The 23,262-nt window shown below is 39.5% G+C and overlaps 1 long non-coding RNA gene across 1 annotated transcript; it reads right to left on the minus strand.

Moving 5' to 3' along the window:
* Positions 1-264: 264 nt before the first annotated feature.
* On the minus strand, positions 265-21,265 carry LOC122672614. The gene is made up of 3 exons (XR_006334442.1): positions 21,254-21,265; positions 20,898-20,902; positions 265-360 (listed from the first exon to the last, which is right to left on the minus strand). It is a non-coding gene; the product is annotated as an uncharacterized LOC122672614 (long non-coding RNA).
* Positions 21,266-23,262: the final 1,997 nt, after the last annotated feature.

The raw sequence follows: 23,262 nt of genomic DNA on the forward strand, positions 1-23,262 counted from the left end.
GCGCTAATGATCAAGGAGGAAACGCATAAACTCAAGGGGTGGATTTGGGGTTTCGGCAGATGTGTTTCCATCATTTATTCCAAAAGAAGCCGAGAGTGTCAGACCCATTAGCTCGAAAGTGGCTAAAAGGGATGAGCTGCTGCCCTGAAGGTGATTCATTTCTTTCTTTCCTCGCTCCAGAATAAATTATATAATTGCAGTTCCTTACTATTCATTCATTGTGTCTGAAAGTGGTCCATTTGGTTGGAATGCCTTGGGGCTTGGGGTTTCGGCAGATGTGTTTCCATTATTTATTCCAAAAGAAGCCGAGAGAGTCAGACCCATTAGCTCGAAAGTGGCTAAAAGGATTGAGCGGCTGCCCTGAAGGTGATTCATTTCTGCCTTTCCCCTCTTGTAGTTCTATACTATTCATTCATTGTGTCTGAAAGTGGTATATTTGGTTGGAATACCTGTTATTTCAAATGGTTTAGTGCTTGTGTTTGTGTGGTATTTGGATTGCAGAAGAATAATGTGACTGCTCTTCATTTTGTTGGGAACAAACAAGTGGGTTACCTGAATGCACAGCTTAATGGGAAATAACATAGGTAACCTTGAAACCGCAAGTGAAGTTCCTCCTCCAAATAATAGTCCTTCCTCACTTGAGCAATGATAATCGAACTGGGTCAACTCTTGAACCTTCGATTCAATGCAAATGAACATCATGAACTATCACCAATGCAGACTAGGGTTGCTCAAACCCAAACCACAGCCCCAAATCTCAAAGAGAAAGAGAGAGAGTGTGTGGATCGGCCAAGGGGGAGGGGGCTCAAGTTCGGCTAGCAATACCTTGCCCCTCCCCCCCTTTGGTGTGTTTATATATTCCTTAATCCATTAGGGTTGAGGTCCATCCAAGTATCAGTATCCTAATAGGAATGGGTGACTTGTTGGTGACATTCCTTGGTCTGCAATCCTACTTGCTTCTAAAGTGTGAAGAGGTAGAATCTAAAAAGGATTTTGTGATCTTTTAATTATAGTTGATGATTTTTATCAAATAAAAATAAAACTATAAATAAAAGATCAACATTATTATTATTATTATTTTTTAATTTCCCTATAATTGTCGTGCATGATTGAACTCTTTAATTTGCACATAAAACCCTCCACTAAAGTCAACAAAAAAAAAAAACCCTCCACTAAACAATATCTCATGATGAACAATTATGAGTCTAGCACACCGATAGATAGTCCAAAAGACACCAACCATTGGTGTACTAAAAGTCTAAAACCTGTAATGTGACATTGTAACAATAAGTATAGATAGTCCAAAAGACACCAACCATTGGTGTACTAAAACCCGTAATGTGACACTGTAACGATAAGTATCTCTGTCACACCCCGGCTTGGTTTATAAGGGCCAAGTGTGACTGGATGTGTCTCACATCCAACCAACCCACCAGGATCGCAAGTGCTGTACTCTATTCACAATCTCATTCACAAATACAGAATTCAAATGCAGCGGAAACAATTAAATATATGAATAAGGCAGTAAATAAAGAAGATCTAGTGATAACAACTGTATATATATTCAAGTGAATTGAGTTACATATTAAGTTCACAAAAGTAACCCAAAACCCAAAAAGACTTATATACATTAGTCTATACAAAAGTGTTGTACAAAAAGAGGGAGGAAGGATGTAGCCTGTTAGCCAGGCGGCTCAAGAGAAAGCATAATCGTCGCAAGAGCACGAAGCATCGTGCTCCACCAAGAGAGGAGTGTCAACTCTGAGAGTTGAAGGTGAGTCCTGTGTAGAGGAGACTCCCACAGAAGCACTAGAAGCAGTAGTAGACATATCATTTGAAAAATATAAGGATCCACGGGGGTGAGCTCCACTGAGCCCAGTAAGGAAATGCATGCAAACATAACACAACAGTCATGATGAATGTCCTAAGTAAGCATGCCCCTAACATGGATACTAAGTCGCATGAGGTATAAGTACTATTGTAATAAAATACTAGCCTCGGTCCTGGAAACACATAACCAGACGTCGGTCACCTGAGCGAAAGCATTCTACTACGGTGGAGACCCGGCAGCTCAGGCATCATACATCTGACGCTAATGGAGCCCTAGTGACTAACCCTACTGTTTGTTCCCACAGCGGAGCGGATCGCTAACATGGGACAGTGAATGGCATTCCGGAATTTACCCTTCGGACCGACCACGGGTTATCCAACACCTCTTCCCCTGTTGGTAAGGGACGTAGTACTGGGTAAGGTTTAATATTTCGCGATATCTCGGTATCGCGAAATACGACCGAAATATTGCATTTTTTCTGCAATATTTCGAGGGTCCATCTCGGGGGGTATTTGGCCATATCTAGGCCTGAAACTTCATGGACAACCTTATTTAAGCTTAATAAACACATTTAAACCATAAAATTGTAAAAATGTGAATTCAAATTGGTGTTTTGGGCTTGCACCCTTGATTGATATACGGTCGCCGACCCTAATGTATAAATAGTTAAATACACATAGATTAGGCAGTTAATATTTAATAATAGTATTTAACTTCATCACATATCAAGTTAAAGCCAATACACATTGATGAGTACCATGATTCTCGTAAACTTCATAATATTTAATAACTCGATTAAAGCCTTAAAGGCAATACACTAAGTGTCAAAGTTAGTAAGTCACAAGACTCGCAACTCGTAAGTCACAACTCACAAGTTCATAGATCAATGAAATCACAACTTAAGTTACAAATTACAAGCGCTAAATCGCTAATAGTAGTTCTTGTGCCTTCCTGGATCAATCCCACTTATGCCTCGCCTGGAGTCGACGCCCATCGCTTCTCTGTTTGAAGGACATATGTGGACCACGGTATAGAATCGGAGAAGAAACGAGTGTAGTCATCCACAAGTGTCACGTAAATGGAATCATCAACATACTGTAGGTAACCTATCCTAGGATATAAACTAGGGTTACCAATCGATCCAGTCCGTGAAGAAGATGATCCACTGTGATATGATGTTGGCGCCGTCGCAAGAGGCGATGGCATTGACTGCATGTATGGCTAGTGAGGTTGGTAGCTAGGTCCGCTAGGGTATGCAAAGATGTTATCTACAAAAGATGATCCAGTATGTCCCTGGGACTGGGATTGGTAGTCATAGTCCCATACCCCACTAAATTGCCCATATGATGATGATCTATATCCATATCCACCGTAAGGTTGTGATGCACCATAATCCGATGCCAATGGAGTGGTATGTGCGTCAAAAGATGGGGCACGCCAATGTCCAGTCGGTCCTCCCTCCCTATCACCCATACTCAAACCACCAACAGAGCTAGATAGGTTATCAATGTCCATGTGATCAGGTTGCAATTGTGTTTGTTGACCCCTACGCTTCCTGTTGTATGTATGTAGGGGGCCTCTCGAGGGTGGGGGTGTGGGGGCACATGCTCCGTGGTCCGTATCTTGTGTGGCATGATCAAACTGTCTCTCCAGTGAATCGGAGTGGCTCTACAGGTGCCGTATCCTGGGCCTCCTGGCCTACCACATAACGCTCTCGCATGCCGTCAAATTCTTCACCAGCATCACCACCACCAACATCACCACCACCAGCATTACCACCACTAGCATCACCATCACCACCACCAGCATCACCATCATCACCATCATCATCATTTGAGGACTTAGACCAATCTTCATCATCAGCAACATTGCCACCAGTGGGCTGGAATGGTATGGGTGAGGCTTCCCTTGCATGTATTTGACCCTCGTCAGCCATATACTCGTCCACATTAGCACCAATCTCAGAAGCTATCATGGGGTCTGGCCTACCTCCCTCCTCATCCAACACTGGCTCACCTCTCTCCTCACCCAATCCACAATAGGGTCCTCATCGCCGAGTCAACTTGAAAGATGTCGGCTAGATCAATGGTGCCCCCTCGTCCCTCATGTCCTATGCGTATGTGTTGCGTTTCAGCCTCAAGTTGTAGTGCACATACACCATGTCAGATAAACGTTGAGACCCTAATCTGTTGCGCCTCTTGGAGAGGATGAGTGCAAAGGTACTCCAGTTCCTCTCACAACCAGATGCAGAACATGTTTGGGCAAGGACTTTAATTGCTATTCTTCTTAAGTTTTCAGCCGATTCCCCATACAACACCCACCATTCAACTGCATTACAAGTTTACAACAAAAAAGATATGTGTCAAATGTTGTTTCAACTTTCAACTTTCAATACATATGTAATTTAAAACTTAAAAGAATTACCAGCATCACCACGTGCTCTGCCTTGTATCGCAGCCTCAGTTCCAAAACTTCCCAATGCATCCCTAAATACCTTGATCTACACCCATGTGGAAAATTAGTAAGTACTTCTTCACTACTTATTTGAAAGCATCAATAAGTTGAGTTTCCAAATGAACTCACCTCATTGTTGCAAATTGCTTGTAGTGCACCATCTGGCTCCAACTTCTTCACTACTTGTTTCACAGCATCAATAAGTTGAGTTTCCAACCCAAGCCTATTATTATATTGATACTTAGGGTTCAAGTAGTATGCTGAAATATGACATATAGAATAGAGGTATTGTCAAATGCATAGGTAATTAGTAAATAATAATACTATGAATTAGTAAACATAAAACAAATTTACTCACCACCTTATGTAGTGGATGCATAAGTTGATTCTCCCAATGAGCATTTATGATATCTAAGAAGTGTTTGCATCTGCGAGGAGTCACACTATAGACACTATCTTTCATTAAGTCTATTGCAGCATATAGGACTGGCATGGTTGGGCCCTTCAGAGCGGAGTCAGCAACATTTAGAAGCAAACATGCTTCACCACTTTGCTTAGTTTGGTCCAGAAGTCCTCAGATGACATCGTTGCTTGTGCTTCCCTCCCATTTGCAGTCTTGGAACCCTTCCATTCAAACCACTCCTCAGAAGCTAACATGCTTCTCAGCCCGGCCTTCTTTGTCTCAATGCTTTTGAGGGCAATGTAGTTGGTGGCAAATCTTGTGATGCCAGGCCTAACCAAGTCACCCCCACATTTTCCCCTCAATAGATTGAGTGCATAGGAGTGATTGTATACAAAGTTGGTGACTTGTCTTGCACTTTCAACCACAGTCTTCACCAACTTTAACTTTCCTATATCTTTTAGCATTAAGTCAATGCAATGGGCTGCACAAGGAGTCCGAAGAGCTGGTACTTACTATTGTTCATCATCTTCTCACCGCCGCAAGTTACTTCATCATTCTGCATTACAACTGGACAACATTCTCAATACCCACATCTTTTTCCACTACTTCCTTTAACAATCAGAAATATATTTTGCATCCTTTATCTCTTTGGATGCATCCACAGATTTGAGGAACACTATCCTCCCATCACAATAAACCATGAAATTGATGATGGATTTTCAGAGGCCCAGTCCATCCATCCGCCATTATAGTCACCCCATATGTCTCCCACATATTCCTCATCTCACTAATGTACTCATCAATCTCACTCTTTTGTTGAGGTAGATAAACATTCATTACCTCATATGGGGTGGGGCCCTTGAATCCTGGGCCAGCCCGCAATGGTATCTATCATGGTATCATAATGGGGGCCTTGTGCAGTGTTCTTGGATGGTATGGTATAGCATCCACTTAGCTATGATTCTTTAACCAATCCCTTCATCCCCTTCCATGCTCCTTTGATTCGGGTCGATCGCTTCCTTTCTTCTTATGCAATTTAGGATCGGATGTTGATGGTGGTACTGCATCTGGTAGAGGTGTTGGGCTACCCTCACACTTTGTGATCTTTTAAAAGGATTCAAAGTTCTAGGACCTCCGAATCGCCGCTCCTCCACTACCCCTACTCTTTGTCTCGTGATCATCTTGAAAACTTACTCTACTCCTCAAACAGTCCGCCTAAAATCCCTAGCCTCCTCTCTTGTTTGTATGTCATCGTGCATCGCAATGTCATCATCATCATCGGAGGAGTCATCATCATCATCATCATCATTGTATCGTCTTGCTCCTCCCATCGAACTCCTCACTGTATCCTCAAGTTGTTCTCTTATCCTTTGCTTGTCAGCCTTCCTCTTCTTTCTTCCCCTCAAACTATCACCAATTTCCCTGGCTACTTCAGTAGGGACCATATGACAACCTACAACATCTTTAGATCCTCCAGTCAGATGTTGTTTAAGTCTACTGGACCCACCTCCCATAAATTGCATGTGACAATAGTTACATATAGATTTTCTCTTATCCCCATCAATGGGAGTGCCATGTAACCATGCAATGTCACCCCTATGCTGGCTGGCAGGTCTCTCTTGTTCCCTCTGTTCTCTTTGTTCCCTCCGCCCCCTTTGTTGACTACTTTCCCCCACATTTTGCTTGCCCTTCGCACGTTGTCTATCACGATCCGCCATAATGATACTTGTTTACTGCAATGTAAGTAACACAAATAATTAAAATACTTAATGTAGATGCACTTCAATTGACACTTTTAGATTACTAATACACTTGTATAGTTTTTTAATAGTTTTCCCCTAACCCTTATATTTTTCACATAATTAAAACCAATTTTTTATATATAATGTTAATATAAGTATTGACCTAACACAACAAAACCAAAAATTAGTAAACATAATATACATGTAATGCATTTCAAAACATATAGAAATAACTTTCATATTTTTTCATTATTTTTTAAACTTAAAACTCATATTTTTCCTTATTTATTTCTGTTTTTTTCTTTTCATTTTTATATATTTTTCTTAATTTCCGAAAAAAATAATTATTTAAGAGCAGAAAAATAAATCCGCCACCGTGAAGCCATAGATCGGCCATTAGTGTCTAACATATATTTAATTCATTACCATCTTAGTCATATTACCCCTAATTATTTCCTATTTTAATTGTAGGAAAATGAATTCTTAAAACCAAAAAAAAAAAAAACAAAAAAACATATGGAAAAAAAATTTCGACACCGTGAGGCTATAGATCGGCCTCCGGTGTCTAACATATATTAATATCATCACCATCCAACAAAATTTGTGCATAGTCTTTTCAAAAAAATAGTTTTAGAGGAATATAATTTACCTTAAATAGTGGAAAAAGGCTTGGATGATGAGCTTAGATGACCCTCCGATGAGTTTACCCTCCGATGAGTTTACCGGCGAAAATCCGACAACAATGTGCTTGAACAATGGCTAGAGTGTTGGATGAGAGCTTGGAAGAGTGGAAGAATAGGCAAAAGACTGAAATTCCTTAGCAAATGCAGCTCTCTGTCGAAATATGGACCGAAATCTGCGAAATATTGTATTAAAGCCCCCCTTCACGTGACACTTTAAGCCAAAATACCATATTTTGTCGATATCTCGTGAGATATCGAGATATCGTCAATATCTCACGAGAAGTCGAGATATCGACGAAATGTGGTATTTTTTCATTTCGATCTGATTTCGCATCTCGGTAAGCTCGAGATATACGAAATTAAGCGATATTTCGGCGAAATATCGCGAGATTTTGAACCATGGTACTGGGTTATGAAGCATCCTAGCCTAATGCATTCTATTCATGATGGCATATGTATGTACAGTTCAATTTTAAAGTAAACAGTGCATCATTAACATCAATTGTATAGTATCAAGTTATATCAATGCAATGCAGTATGTCAATGCAACTTAATCACATGCAGTCTAATGCCAAAATTATAAAGCTAGTAAACTACATGATCAATATAGTATTAATGATGCATGGCATGGCATGGCATACAGAACAGGTAGAAATTAAGTCAACAAACACTCATAAATTAAGTTAAATTCCCTTACCTGAAGCTGTAGATTAGACTAAGTCAGTTACCCTCCAAAGATCCCAGCAATACAGACAAGAACAGGGTATACAACCCAAACACAGTCCTAAAACATTAGAAAACATCAAGTATTAGGGTCAGGAGGCAGGCTAAGGTCCAACCAGGGTTCAAGGGTATTTTTGTCCAAAATCACAGAACCGGAGTCAGGGGGCATATGAACCGGTCGACCGGTTCAAACCCTGGTTCTGCATCCGATTGGAAAGTCAGAATTGGGGTTTTTGTTTTAGATGCATGGATCTTCACATGCATGGGTCAAATTTCATGATTCCAGCCTATTCTAAGGTGGGTCATGACTATTTAATAGTTTAATTTCAAAACTTAATATCAATTTGAGGGTTTGAACAATCAAACACAAATTAGCAATCTAGGGTTCATAAATTGAACAATTCAGCTAGGGATTGGGTTCCTATGGGACTGCTTTCAGGTCACAGCCATATCTGAACCGAAATTTGGTTCAAAATAGTGTTTAATTAGGCAAAATTTTATTATCAAAGCTTGGTTTACAAGCTTTAATGGCTGCCAAGGGATTAGGGTGAAATTAGAGCTGGGAATTGGAGGAAAAGAAGATGGGAAAAGTTCAGATTAGGGCTTACCTGTGTATAATCTCTGAATTCAGTTATAGACAACACAATTGTATGCAGCAAGATGACTAAACTGCAGCCAAACTTCCAAATTCAGGTGGAGAAGCAAAGCCCTAAGGTAAGGCTTCTTTCTTCCCTTCTTCTTATTCTTCTCTTTTCTCCTTTCTTCCAATATTTTCTCCAAAGTTCTAAAGCTGAATTCGATTCTCTTAGTTTAGGAATGAAATGTGAATAGTGAAATAACTTATACATATATAGTGCTTTAACTAGGGGCTGTTTGCTTATTAAGACTAAAAATCTGTTTTTAGAATTAGTTCTTAAAACTGATTTCTAACAGAATTTCGTACCTATTAGTTAATTCTATTTGTATAATGATGTCATATGACATCAGGGGTAATCCGGGTTCGGTTAACTGTTGGAAATAGGATTCCCCACTGGGGATGTGGGTCCCACAGAGGTAAATTTACCAAAATACCCCTATAACTCTAATTGATCAGTTCAACACATAATAAATTACAAAGAAATTATACTTACAATGGGTTTAATTGATGGAGAGGTTCTACATGCTATCCAGGCAGCAGATCAGACACAGGTAGCTCAGGTGCGGGGTTCGATCGAGGTCCTCTGACTCCAGAAGGGTAAGTTGGGAAGAATCCCTGGAATCCTCCATAGGAGTGTCGAGGGATTCATCTGTATCCTCGACCGATGCAGCCCATAGCATCGAAGCGACCATATACTTAGAGCTGGAACCTGAAATCACACAAGTTCCAAAGTTTAAATTTGTTGCGGTTTTCACAATCTCTCAGGTCAAAGGGTCAGCTGGTGATGAGTATACAACAGGCTGTAACACATGCAAGATTTGTACAAGATTCTTTTTAATACACATACATGATGTGTAATTACATTTATGCCTTGAAGTCACAATGTAACGACCATATGAACAGGATTTCCGGTCCCATTCTTAATCGAGAACTGTTTTGGGTGAAAACCCATGGAACAATCTTATAAGCTTGTTATGAAATTCATGCAATAATATAAAATTAAATTTATTTATTCAAATTGACTCGGGTTTGATGAACATACTCCAACACATTTTCCGAGTATTTCTTTATTTTTCTTCTGTCCTAAACTTCCTTTAGTTCCGTCCTTGTCAAAATCTTCGTTGTTTGGACGATGAATTGTAGATATGTGTAGTTTCCAAAGCCCCCACTTGCCCTCTGAAAGTTGCTTCAGAGCTTTGAAAACTCGAACTCTCTTGGTCTCTGTTTGGATGAAGGGAAAGAGAAGGAAAAGAAACAAGGGAGAAAGTGGAGAAAATTTTACTTTCTAACGAGTGTTTTGTTGGACGTAAAATGATAGAGAGTTAAACTTTCCACTATTTTCCTTTGATTTTGACTTTTAAGAGGAAAATAGGAGTGTCAAATGCAACGGAAAGTATTGCACATTCTAGGGAAGTTCTGAAAATGAGGACAGCTTCAAGCGTAGCTGACTTGAGCCTAATACAGTAGAGCCTAGCCTCCAAGAGGTTTCAGAGTTCGAGACCTCCTATTCCTCATTGATGTAGGACAAACATGAAAAAAGAGAGGCCAAAGCACTGTTCATGTTACTGTTCACGCGAACAGTGTCACAACCCTTATATTGCCTTGGTGTGAATGCTACTAGAAAGACCTCTGGGCCCCAACACCAGATCGTGTTAAGACTTTTTAGAAGGGTCAATTTTGTCTATACGTGGGAATTTAGGAGTTTAGTTTAGTTTCTATTTTCAGAATTATTCTCTTAGATATTTTTTGGTTGTCTATTAAGCAACCTTAGCTCAGTTTAGTTTCTAATTTTAGATTTAGAAAGTAGGTTTAGCTTTTATTTAGAAGTTTCTATTTTCAGTTTGTTTCATCTTTCTTGCAAGTTTTTAATTTTTTCTTACTTAAAAGGCAAACATAGCTGCCCATAACTATGTAATGTCCTTAGAGGCCCTCCCGGACGATTAATGAAGTTGATTTGAGATTGCTTATGCAAGTTTTATTGTCCCAACTGTTTGGATGAAGGGCTGAGAGAGCCTGGCTGGTGAGAGCCAAATCTCCTTATCTCTTTCCACTTCTTCTCTTATTTTCTCTTCTTACCCCACTCGATTCCCTTTCCCTGCTGCTTTCCTGAGACTGCTGCAAGTGCTGTGAAGACTCTTGAAGGCTCTAATCAATCTTCAATTCTCCAAAGTTTGCTGCTGTTGCAAAACAATCAAAGGAGGCTCAAGGACTCCTGCGGCGCTGCTGTTCCTGCCCTGTTTCTCCAGCAGATTTCAGACTTGAATATCTCCTCAACCAGCCATCAAAATCAGTTGAGTTTTGGAGTACAAAACACACCCACCGGGGCCTCCACTCGATCCAAGTTTCAGCCTCTATTACTGGCTGGATTATTCTACAGCACTTACCTTCTAATTCTGAGTTTTACCTTCTATTTTCAAGACCAACTCAGATCTCCACTTCTGACCATCAGAATTGGACCAAATTTGGAGCACATATTCACCCCACCAAGGCTAGCCTTCGCTCAGATTTGGAGCCCATTCCCACTACTGGTTGCTCAGATTTGATTACTTTCTAATTCTGTCCTCTGTTGCCATTTGTGGGTTGATTTGGGGCTAGGTTAACCCTAATCTAGTCTTACATTATTCATCTAGTCTAGGAACCCCCCCACCCAAAGAAAAAGTTCTGAAAAAGTGATTGATTCCTTCCATCCAACCAAACAATGGAAAATATATTTTCGTTCTATTCCACTCTTTCCCTTGTTTTCCATCCAACCAAGCGGATCTTTGAGGAAGAGTCTAAATTGGTCTGCTTTACATTTGTTTTGCCTAAAATGATTGGAAGTAAAAGCAAGTATGGAAAATTTTTAAATTTCTGTTGATTTACAATCACAACACTGTAGATGAGCATGATGCCACATGCAGTTGGTATCCCTCTTTGTGGTGGGACCAATTGAAAACCTAGGATGGCCACTGTGCGTATTTTGCCACTGTTGAAGTATATATCAAGCACATAGCAAGCAGGCAATCTCGATCAGAATATTCCATTATTCTGATCGAGATTCCTCCTATGTCTCTTCTATTTGTGTTTTATAATTAGGATTATAAAGTCCTAGTTTCTAATTTCTGTTTAGTTTCTATTTTCCTATTGCAACTAAGATTGCTAGTAGGGTTAGTCTCTGTTTTCCTTTTGTAACTAGGATTCCTAATATGATTAGGAATTCCCCTTTGATCGTAATCTTTTCATATAAATAAAGGCTGTCAAGTTCGATTATTCTTGACAGCACTCCTCCCTTCTTCCACTTCTTCTCTTCTCTTCCTTTCTCGGTTCTGGTTGCTAAAGGGGCATTCTACTACATGGTATCAGAGCACAATCAGTAATTGATTGTTACTCTGCGATTCTGGTTTGAAGGTCTTTTCAGATTCTTCTTAAAGGAGTGCAGCACCCTATGCTGCATATTGATACACATTAAACCCTAGATGGTGTTTTCAATTGAAAACTAGGATCTATTTACTTATCTGCTATACATGATCGATTGGAGGCTATTCTTTTCAACCTGCGGTTCTTCTTGAAGATTATCTTTATATCCTAATTTGGATCCAGTCAGTGGATCATTGCTGCAGTTTGAAGATATTTTTGCTTCTTCTTCTCCAATACCCTAGCTAGGGTTTTCTTTCTCCAATCAATCCCTATTTTCTGGTGAAGAGAGTGGGTTCTGTTTCTTCTCTCCCAGAACAACACTCGGTTGTCTAATTTTGGTGCTTTTGGGTTGATAAACCTTTGGAAGGATTGTTCTCCATTGCCGGTTGTCTTATTTGGGTTCCTAAACCCTCATTCTGCTACTGTAAAGTGTGTTGCTGCTGCTATGCTACTATTTTAGGGTTCTAAAACCCTTTCTGCTACTGCTAAGAGTGTTACTGCTGTTCTGCTGCTATTTTAGGGTTTTCTAAACCCTCATTCTGCTGCTGTTTTAGGGTTTTTGAACCCTCATATTGTCCCTGCTGATAGTACTACTGCTTGTTTAGGTTTTTAAACCTAACATTGCTACTGTCGATTATATTGCTGGTGTTTTTGGGTTATTTCAAAACCTATGGCTGATCCTAAGCCACCTACGGACAATGTCCAAGTTCAGATCACTACTATTAAACTCTCCAGGGTTTCAAATTACCTATTATGGGCCCAGGCAGTGCAAGCTTACATTCATGCCAAGGGCGAACTGAAAAACATTACAAATGATCCTCCTCTTCGTGATCTTTAAGGATCCTACCACAATCATTGCTCATGATGAGTGTATGCGTGATCATTCTATTATCAAGATATGGTTATGGAACAATGTTGAACCTGCTATTGCTTCCAATGTGATGTTTCACTCACTTGCTAAGGATGTTTGGAATGACTTGCGTGAAAGCTTCTCTCAAGAAAGGAATATCTCCCACATGTATGATCTCTATGAGAAACTCTTTACCTTTCAATAGGGGGATAAAAGTATAAAACCTTGAATGAATACTTTGTCAGCTATAAGGTCATGGTTGAAGAACTCCAGATACAACAACCTCTAACTACTAATCTGGAACAATTGAAACAACAAAGAGCTGAGTTCCATGTTGCAAAATTAATAGCTTGACTACTCCTGACTACCAGTCTGTGAAGAGTCAGTTACTCACATGGGAGAAGGTTCCTTCTCTCAATGAAGTGGTTTCTCGTATTAATCGTATGGCTTATCCATCCAAACCTGACAATACATCCAAGGACAACTCAACTTTTGTTGCTAATCATGGTCGAGGACGTGGTCGTGGCCTTGGCACTGGTGGACGAGGTGTAGGTTCTCAAACCATTAACAAGTCTTCTCGCTAGTGTTCTTATTGTGGCAAACCTAATCATACAGTGGATACCTATTGGGCCATGGAAAACCTGATTGGGCGAATGAACTAGCCAATGTTGCCATTACTGACACTAATACTGAGAAATTTAATGGTGATAAGAATCAGAGTCCCAGTACTTCATCATCTGTATCTCAAGATGATTACAACTAGTTAGTCAAACCCCTTCAACAACTTGAAGCTGCAACTGCCTCTACCTGTACAACTACCTTAGCTTATAAAGGTAACTCTGCTTTTTATCCTTCTGCTACTTCATGGCTTATTGATTCGGGTGCTTCATGTCACATGACTGGTAAGTCAAGTTTGTTCTCTTCAATAAATCAAGTTTAAACCCCTTCCAATGTTATCCTTGCTGATGGGTCCTCTACTCAGGTGGCTGGTCATGGAACTGTTTCTCTAACATCCTCCATGACCTTCTCTCATGTTCTTCATGTTCCTAAATTACCTTTAAGTCTGTTAACTGTCAGTCAAATTACTAAATCTCTTAAATGATCAGTAACCTTCTATCCCTCTTACTATGTTTTTCAAGACCTTCAGATAAGGAAGATGATTGGTGGAGGGCTTGAGCTTGATGGCTTATATTACTTGGATGGCACCGGACCTTCTACTGTAGCTACGTCTACTACCACACCATCTCCTATGCAATGACATCTACGTCTTGGTCACCCATCTCTACCTAAACTCCAATTAATGGTTACCTAGTTGCAAATCTACATCTCATCTTGAATATGAAGCCTGTGAATTAGGCAAACATCACCGTGCCTCCTTTCCTGCCCGTACTACACCTAGAAGTTCTTCATTGTTTTCTTTAGTTCATTCTGACATTTGGGATCCGTGTCGAGTTTGTAATAGGTTAGGATTATCTTATTTTGTTAGTTTTATAGACGATTATTCCCGTTCCACTTGGGACTATATGTTGAAGGATCAGACTCAATTTCTTACTATATTAAAAAATTTTATTAGCAAATAAAAACTCAGTTTGACATCTCCATAAAATTTTTTGGTCTGATATTGCTCTTGAGTACACTCAAATTGAGCTTTCTGACTTTGGTCTCACTTGTGATGTTATTCATCAAACTAGTTGCTCGTACACTCCACAACAAAATGGAGTGGCCGAACACAAAAATAGGCACTTATTGGAAGTAGTCCGATCCATTATGCTTCACATGAATCTCCCCAAACGTTTTTGGTATGATGCCGTCCTTACTTCTTGATACCTTATTAATCCTATGCCATCCTTTGTCTTACAAAATAAAATTCCCTTTTCTATGCTTTATCCCAATAGTTCTTTATTTACCTCTCCACCACGTGTTTTTGGTTGTGTCTGTTTTGTTCATATTCTTCATTCTGCCATTGATAAACTCTCTCCTGGGTTTATTAAATGCTTTTTTCTTGGTTACCCTCCCACTCAACAAAGGTATAAGTGTTTTGATCCGGTTTCTAATAAACAGTTTATGATTGCTGACGCCTCCTTTTTTTAAAATACTCCTTACTTCTATAGTTCGTCTGTTAAATTATTTATCCACCCGTGTCCCCCTTTGGATAGTCTGCCGTGTTAGAGCTCCTGTATGATATTCATATTGTTTCCTCCTTATCCTACAAGGTCGGCCTTTTAGAGGAAGCGGTTTCTACATGGTATCAGTCTATCAGAGCAGGCAGGGGTCACGGTATCGAGTCCCCCTGGGAGCGGGCAGGTGTTAAATTATTTATCCACCCGTGTCCCCCTTTGGATAGTTCGCCGTGTTAGAGCTCCTGTATGATATACATATTGTTTCCTCCCTTTCCTACAAGGTTGGCCTTTTAGAGGAAGCGGTTTCTACATCTTCTATATCATCCACAATAAACAATTAAGTTCTAGGTCCACCCTTACCTGTTACCATACCCATTCCCTCACCTCCACTGGCTCAAGTCTCTCACCGTCGTCGCCGTTGACCACCGACTTTACCAACCGTTACTACTTCTATACCAGCCTCCACTGTCCCGAGTCCCGACCACTGTTCCTGGTCCATCATACCCTGTTCCTACTGTTCTGGACATGCCATCTATTGCTGCAGATGCCGCTCCTCCCAACACTCAATCTGATTCTGATGCTGAGGTCTCCATCGACTTATCGGCCGCTGTTTTTAAAGGTACTCGCTCTTGTACTCACAAGTCCAACAAATCCTTATCTGTTTATCCTATTAAGCAGTATGTTTCCATTTCTCATCTTTTGCCCCACTATCATCCCTTTGCTTCTACTTTATCTACTAACTTTGTCCCTAATCCCACTATGAGGCGTTTTCTCACCCTGATTGGAAGGCTGCCATGGATACCGAGATGGATGCTTTATTATCTCAAAGTACTTGGACTCTGGTTTCCTTACCTACTGGGAAGGATCTTGTTAAATATTGATGGGTTTATACTATTAAATACAATCTGGATGGTTTTGTTGAGCGGCCCAAGGCCCGCTTGGTTGCTAAAGGCTATACTCAAACTTATGGTGTTGATTACTTTGAAACTTTCTCGCCTGGTGTCCACCTGAATTCAGTTTATATCATTATTTCTCTAGCCCTTATATCAGATTGATATAAAAAATGCTTTTCCTTATGGTGATCTTCAAGAGGAGGTTTATATGGAGTATGTTGCTCAGGGGGAGAATTCTACCAAGGTTTGCAAGCTTCATAAGGCAATCTATGAGTTGCAACAATCTCCAAGAGCATGGTTTGATAAGTTCAGCTCCATTGTTACTCAGGTTGGGTTCTCACAGTGCTACTATGATCATTCCGTTTTTGTCCGTTGTCAAGGTTCAAAGGTGGTGGTGATGGTAGTCTATGTGGATGATATTATTATATTTGGTAATGATGTTTTTGGTATTGCTCAAGTTAAATCATATATTCATCAACTTTTTCAAACAAAAAACTTGGGTGTTCAAGTATTTCCTTGGTATTGAAGTTTTGCGAAGCATGAAAGGTATTAGCTTATCTCAAAGGAAATATGTCCTTAGTCTTCTGACTAACACTGGAATGCTTGCTTCCAAACCAACAGATACTTCCATGGACCCCCAGCAAAAGCTTGGGTCCATTGAGAGTGATGATTTTTCAGATGTTCATCGGTATAGAAGATTGGTTGGGAAACTCATTTATGTTACTGTCACCCGCCTAGATATATCCTTTGCTATTGGAGTTATTAGTCAGTTCATGCAACATCCAAAGAAAATTCATTGGGAAGCTGCTTGTTGTGTGTTGCAATACCTAAAAGGTGCTCCTGGTAAGGGTCTCATTTACTGACCTAACCGACATGCTAATTCGGTTGGGTTTTCTGATGCTGATTGGGCTGGTGCTGCTGATGATATATGTTCTACTACTGGTTATTGTACCTTTGTGGGTGGTAATTTGGTCATCTGGAAAAGCAAGAAACAAACTACTGTTGCTTGATCAAGCATTGAGGGTGAATATCGGGCAATGACACATACTACTGCTAAGTTGATGTGGGTAAAGTCATTGCTCCAAGAGTTGGGATTTCCTATCGCTCAACCTGTTTTGTGATAATCGAGCCGCCATTTATATTGCAAGCAATCTAGCGTTTCATGAGAGGACTAAGCACATTGAGGTTGATTGTCACTTTGTTCAGGATGCTGTTATGAAGAAGTTGATTTCTACTCCGTTTATTTCTACTACCAATCAACTTGGTGATATGTTCACTAAGCTGCTGTTTGGAACTGCCTTTCATCAAAGTTGTTCCAAGCTGGGTCTAAGTGATTTGTACGCTCCAGCTTGAGGGGGAGTGTTGAAGTATATATCAAACACATAGCAAGAAGGCAATCTCGATCAGAATATTCCATTATTCTGATCGAGATTCTCTCGTATGTGTCTCTTCTGTTTGTGTTCTATAATTAGAGGATTATAAAGTCCTAGTTTCTAATTTTTGTTTCGTTTCTATTTCCTATTGTAACTAAGATTGCTAGTAGGATTAGTCTCTGTTTTCCTTTTGTAACTAGGATTCCTAATATGATTAGGAAATCCCCCTTTGATTGTAATATTTTCATATAAATAAAGGCTGGGTGAGAGAGGCTCTCAAGTTCAATTATTCTTGGCAGCATTCCCCCCTTCTTCCACTTCTTCTCTTCTCTTCTCTCCCTTTCTCGGTTCTGGTTTCTTAAGGTGCATTCTGCTACAGCCACTATCATTTGATGAGTATGACATGGTGCTTTCCATCTAAAAAATGACTGAGATACTACTATTTTATGACAAATGCTAGTGATACAGTCTTAAAAGCTCGTAAAAGCATATGGACAGACCTCAACAATGAAAGGTATCCAAAACACTGTGGGTCCCACTGCTTCACACAGTGGGGCTCACTGTGTTTTGTGGGTATGGCATGTCCTTGTGCCTTTGCAGGCTTTTTACCCCATATCATTAGCATGCCTCCTATTTTACACGGATAATCCACCATTCCTACTAAGATAACCATAGGAGAAGTGGACATGCTTAGGCTACGTTTGGTAACGGTCTGAACAAAGAACACCCGTTCTTGATTAGAAACGTTCTTTGGTGTTTCTGGTCTGGAACAGTGTTCTGTGACCGAAAATGACTGTTTGGTAACGGTCTCAAGAACGTGTTCAGAACGAAAATGGTGTTTCGTAAAATCTGTTCTTCCCTATTTGATATTAATTACAATAATGCCATTTCCTTGTAAATTATACCAAACAATACTTGTAAAATCCTTTTTTTCTTATCAACCTTAGCTTAAAATTAAATATCTCATTAACATAACCAAAGTAATTATAAAAATATCCCAAATTTCAAAGATGCCATTAAAATTCGGTTCTTGTGTGGATTAGTGGCATAACTGATTATGCTATGAACAGTTGAATAAAAAAGGCCTTGGTGGATTCGAACCACCATCCCCTTGGAACATGCTCATGTTCCAAGTGCTCTACCAATTTGAGCTAAAGACCCATCAAGTAGAGATCCAAAACAGAAATACAGCAAAAAAAGTCACAGTAGCATGAATCTCTACATGAGAGGAATGCAACGAGCAAAGGTCTAAAACAGAAATACATCAAGAGAGTCGCAATGAAATGCATCTTTGCATGAGAAAGTTAACAAGCAAGATTTCCATAATTGAAGTATGGGCAGTGGAGTTTTCTCACGCCGAAGAACCTTCTTTCCATTGTTGTGCTTCTGCCTTGTACAACCATTACTTCAAAACCCTCCAGTTATATTTCTTTCCTCGTCAGTTACTCACTTCTCTTCTTCCACTTCCTTTTTACACTATTCTATGCAAAACCCACCTCCTAATAAGTAGAGAAAGAGAGAGAGATGCATGGGTTCAGTAGCTCTCATAGCAATATGATGGGTCAATGTTCATGTGGGCTTTTCCACCCTCAAGGGAATTGCTTCTCTGTGCTATTCTCCATGCCTAACCACATGTCCATCGATGAACCAGAATCTTACACCATACCCTCACCTTCATCATCTGTGGATTGCACCCTTTCTTTAGGGACTCCATCCACTCGCCAAACCGAAGAAAAATCCATCGGCAATCACCGAAAATCTCTGTGCTGGGATATATTCCAGACCAACAAGCCTCATTCATCAACAAACAAAATAATATCTGAACATAGAACATGAAATAAAAATGCAATTTAGAATTATGAAGTGTAATCAAAAGAACTCAAGTCTTTTTTAACACATTGGCAGAATTCATCCACATGATGGGGTTTGTGGCTTCCATGATGGTAATAAGTCATATCAAGAAATTTTGAAGTGGAAACTATTTTTAAAATTTATGAAAATCTCTTTAGTTAAATAATTTGCTTGTTTAAAGTTTAAAGTTTAAACCAACACAGTTACCTTTGCTGTAAAACACTTTCTCTGTAGAAAGAAATGAAGCATTCAAGTGTGATACTATGCATGTTTAGCTATGCTTTTGATTCTAAATTCTGAGGCTGAATTAAAAATTTATTAATGGGTGACAAGTTTGGTTTGGATTCTCCAACTGATTCTAGAAACTAATGGGCAAAATTACTTCACTTCTAGAATCTGACTCAAAGGGAGATTCTGAAATTTCGGGACGGCATAAAGTTTATTTCTTTGATCCTCTCTCTTTCCTCGAGCCTTTTCTCGTCGTGGATATCCTAAACACTGACAAAGATTGTTACAAAGAAGACTTGCTCAGAGGGCAAATAAAACCAGAAGACATTCATTTGGGCAAATCTTCAAGTAATTTTCAAAGAGCTGAACTTCTATTGCTGAAATTCTCAGCTCTCTCCTATCTTCCTTTCATTCTCAAACTAAAAAGCACAGTTATACAAAATTTGCATATTGCTCATTCCTAAATTAACTGTATACTGAAGAAACCTATAATGAACCTGAAACAAGGAGGCAAACAAGATTGTCAACTCATTCTTTTCTTTTTTTTCTTCCTTTCTCTGTGGACCAGAAATCAAGAAATGACTCACAGCCACCTATGGATCTGTTTCATTTCTCCTCAAAATCCACATCAATAATATCAGGTCCTGAACTTTGTGAGATGTAACTTATTTCGATTCATGAGCTTCTAAGGAAAACATTACAAGCTCATGAATCGAATCCTGGTTAATCAAGGGTTTCTCAAACCATTCACTTGGCATAGAAAGAGAGAGCATTTCATCACATAGAGAGAAAAATGGAAAATAACAACCAATACAGATAAATAATTAATGTTCTTCTGCTAGATGCTGTTCTGTTTTCTTCTTCAGTCTACTATTCTGTGATCTAGTTTGAAGTTCTGATTTCAAACTCTGTTTCAAAATCCTATCTCCTCATCAAGTTTCAGTTTCCTACTTGAAGTCAAATTCTACAAAACCCTATTTTCTGAATTGAGTTTATAAAAATCTGGTTTCATAATCCTTAGGTGACTTTGAACCCCATCATAACCATTAGGAGAAGAGGAAGGTTGAAAGTATTAAAAGGATAAAGGGGTCATCGAAAATTAGTTGGGCTGCAGTCATCTCAAAAGGATAAATTGGAAGTCTTATGTAGTAGAATCCCGATGCCTTGTTTGCGAAAGAAGACCATATTATGGTTAACATGGATAATGAAGGCTTCATGAGAGAACCTGAGAAACCATTTGTACATTACTTTCTCCCCTCACCCAAACACACACACATATTTAATCTTGCAGCAAATCATGAACAACTTATCATTGGACTTATAAATTTTTTGTCCACCCTAAGAAACAGAATCCATCAAGTTGCATTAACACAGCAAATAAACAAGCCCAGATAACAAGGTAAAGCAAACAAAGCAGAGAGCCACTCAACAAGATAACGTACAAGTTACAACCTGCATAGAATGGCCAAGCCATACTCAGAGACCTTCACATATCAAATTATTTATGAATCTGAGATTTGTTGACAATTAATAGGCCTAAACTCTAATCCCTATTTCACCATATTTCATTCGTTGCACTTCCATATCATGTCCATTTGATGCTTCCTTCCACCTTCTCCTTCCACACACACACACACAAATAGAGAGAGAGAGAGATAGAACCGGAATACCAAAAAAAATAAATCTAACACAGATCATACAATTTTAGGTAACAGTAACTAAAAATCCCTAAAATCCATATCTAAAAATCAATTTTGCTCAAGAAATCCCTAAAATCCATACCTTTTCGGCTGATTCCTTCGAATTATAGTGATGGTGATCCAATTCCTGAGACATAATGGGAGTAACAGTTATGAGTTTGTCAGATCTTGGCTTTCCAAAACCATAAAAAAACTTCACAAAACAGAGACGACCGAGAGAGAGAGAGAGAGAGAGAGAGAGAGGGAGAGAGCGAGACAGAGATACAGAGAGAAAGAGATAGCGAAAGAGCGAGCGAGAGAGAGAGAGGGAGAGAGAGCGAGACAGATGAGAGAGTTGAGAGACAGAACTCACCATGAAGCTCCGACCACAGTTGCAGGTCTCCTCCTATTCCCCAGTTGATCGCAAGAGAGAAGCCCTTGAACTTCAAACGCAGTACAAGAATCACAGGTTTTCCCCTTTTTCGTTGAACGTAGCCCTCAATTATTTGTTCTCGTTCTTTATAGACCGTGTCTGAGACGGTCTGTAAAGAAAGTTCTTTTAATGAAGATTCCTTCCGGTTCGTTCTGAAAGACCAAAAAAACGAACTGGTAACCCAAACACTTTTTTAATGTTTTTTTGTTCTCAAAGAACGGAAGAACGGCAAAGAACGGCGTTCAGACTGTTACCAAACGTAGCCTTAGCTTATGCCTCGTTCCTAGTATGACCTCAAATAGAGCTGATTGGAGAGCTAAGATCCATGTGGTCGACTCCATTTAGTTGGACTATGATGTTGTGATGCTGTTGTTGTAATACACTCCTTTTCGAGGCCTGGAGCAGAATGTTGGGCAGTTACGAAGCGGTACGTTGCTAAGAAGGGTCGATGCACTAGAGTTTTGTCAATGTTGTATGCCCCTCCCCTTTACTTACTTTATTATTAATATGCTGTCTCTTCTAGGATCCATGCAGCCGATCTCATTAAGTTGGGATAAGGCTAAGTTGTTGTTGTAATCCACCATCCCTTCTATCTTGGGGAGTGAGTTTCCTATATACTTCACATAGGAAATCTTTCATGCTTCTGGGTATAATTATCGTTTGGCAGCTTAAACTGCATCTGAATTCAATGGACATGTTGTCAACATCATCTAGTCATGTATTAAAATTTTAATCAATTTGACTTCCTTATATTTTATTATACAGTTCCAAAAATTAGTTGAAAAAGTTAATTCTGTTTGGGATTGTTTAGATAACAGAATTGTTTTGAATAAGTGAAGTTAAAAAGTCATATGGTTAAGATGGACCTCCAAAATTAGCAAATGGCATATCTATGAAATTCCCATCTACTCAATGATCAGAATGACAAATCATCTTGTCCATGTAGTAGAAAAATTATCAGCTTGCAGGAAGCCTTTTCCCTTTTATCTTTTATAATAGGTAATAGGTTGCTGGCTGGGGCACTCAACCTTTTCAGTTGTTCTGCCCATTTCAGCCATGTGGATTCATTACTGATCATTTGATCGTTCTGATGGTTGGATAGATGAGGAATCCTTTGGGAAGCCGACATGTAAAATTTGGTGGTTCATTTCAATCATATGACCCACCATGAATGATGTTTTTTTTTTGAAAATGGAATCTACTCTACGAACAGTCCAAAAAAAAAATTTACGTTTTAAAATAATTTTCGAAGTATTGTAATGAAAGACTAGATTAGGGTTAACCTAGCCCCAAGAAAACCTACAACACAAAATTAGAAACAAAGTCAAAATTAGAAGGTTTAAGAATTCAAACCAAACCAGCCTGTAGATGACTCCAAACTCAGGTTGAGTGGAGATGGTGGTGAAGAGAATCTACACTCCAAATTTCAGCTAATTCTGATGGCTAGGGGCTGAGATATGAAGAAGATCCCAAAATAGAAGGTTAGGGGAGAACTCGCAAACCAGAGAGAACTAGAATCCCAAACCAGGGATCGAGTGTAGCACTTGATGTGATTTATTCCTTCGACTCTCAACTGATTTCAGTGGCTGGTTGTGGAGATATTCAAGCCTGAAATCTGCAGCAAAACCTTGGCAGAACTGGAATCGTAGGAGTGATTATGGCCTCCTTGTGTTGAAGCCACAGCAGCAGCTCTTTATCTCAATTGATGGATCGAACTGGGCCTTCAAGGGAACCTCCAGCACTTGTAGCAGTCATAGGCAGCAGCAACACAAGTGGAGATCAAGCAGGGACTATCAAATTTGCACAACGCAATCTCAAATCAACTTTATTAAAATCGTGGGGGTGGCTTCTATAAGCCTTACAAGTATATAGAGGACAATAGCTTGCCTCTCAAGTTACAAGGAATTACAAACTAACTTGACAATGATCTAAAATTAGTACCTAGGAAAATAGAAACTAAATATAG

Source organism: Telopea speciosissima, chromosome 8 (genome assembly GCF_018873765.1).
Source record: "Telopea speciosissima isolate NSW1024214 ecotype Mountain lineage chromosome 8, Tspe_v1, whole genome shotgun sequence".
NCBI lineage: Eukaryota > Viridiplantae > Streptophyta > Magnoliopsida > Proteales > Proteaceae > Telopea > Telopea speciosissima.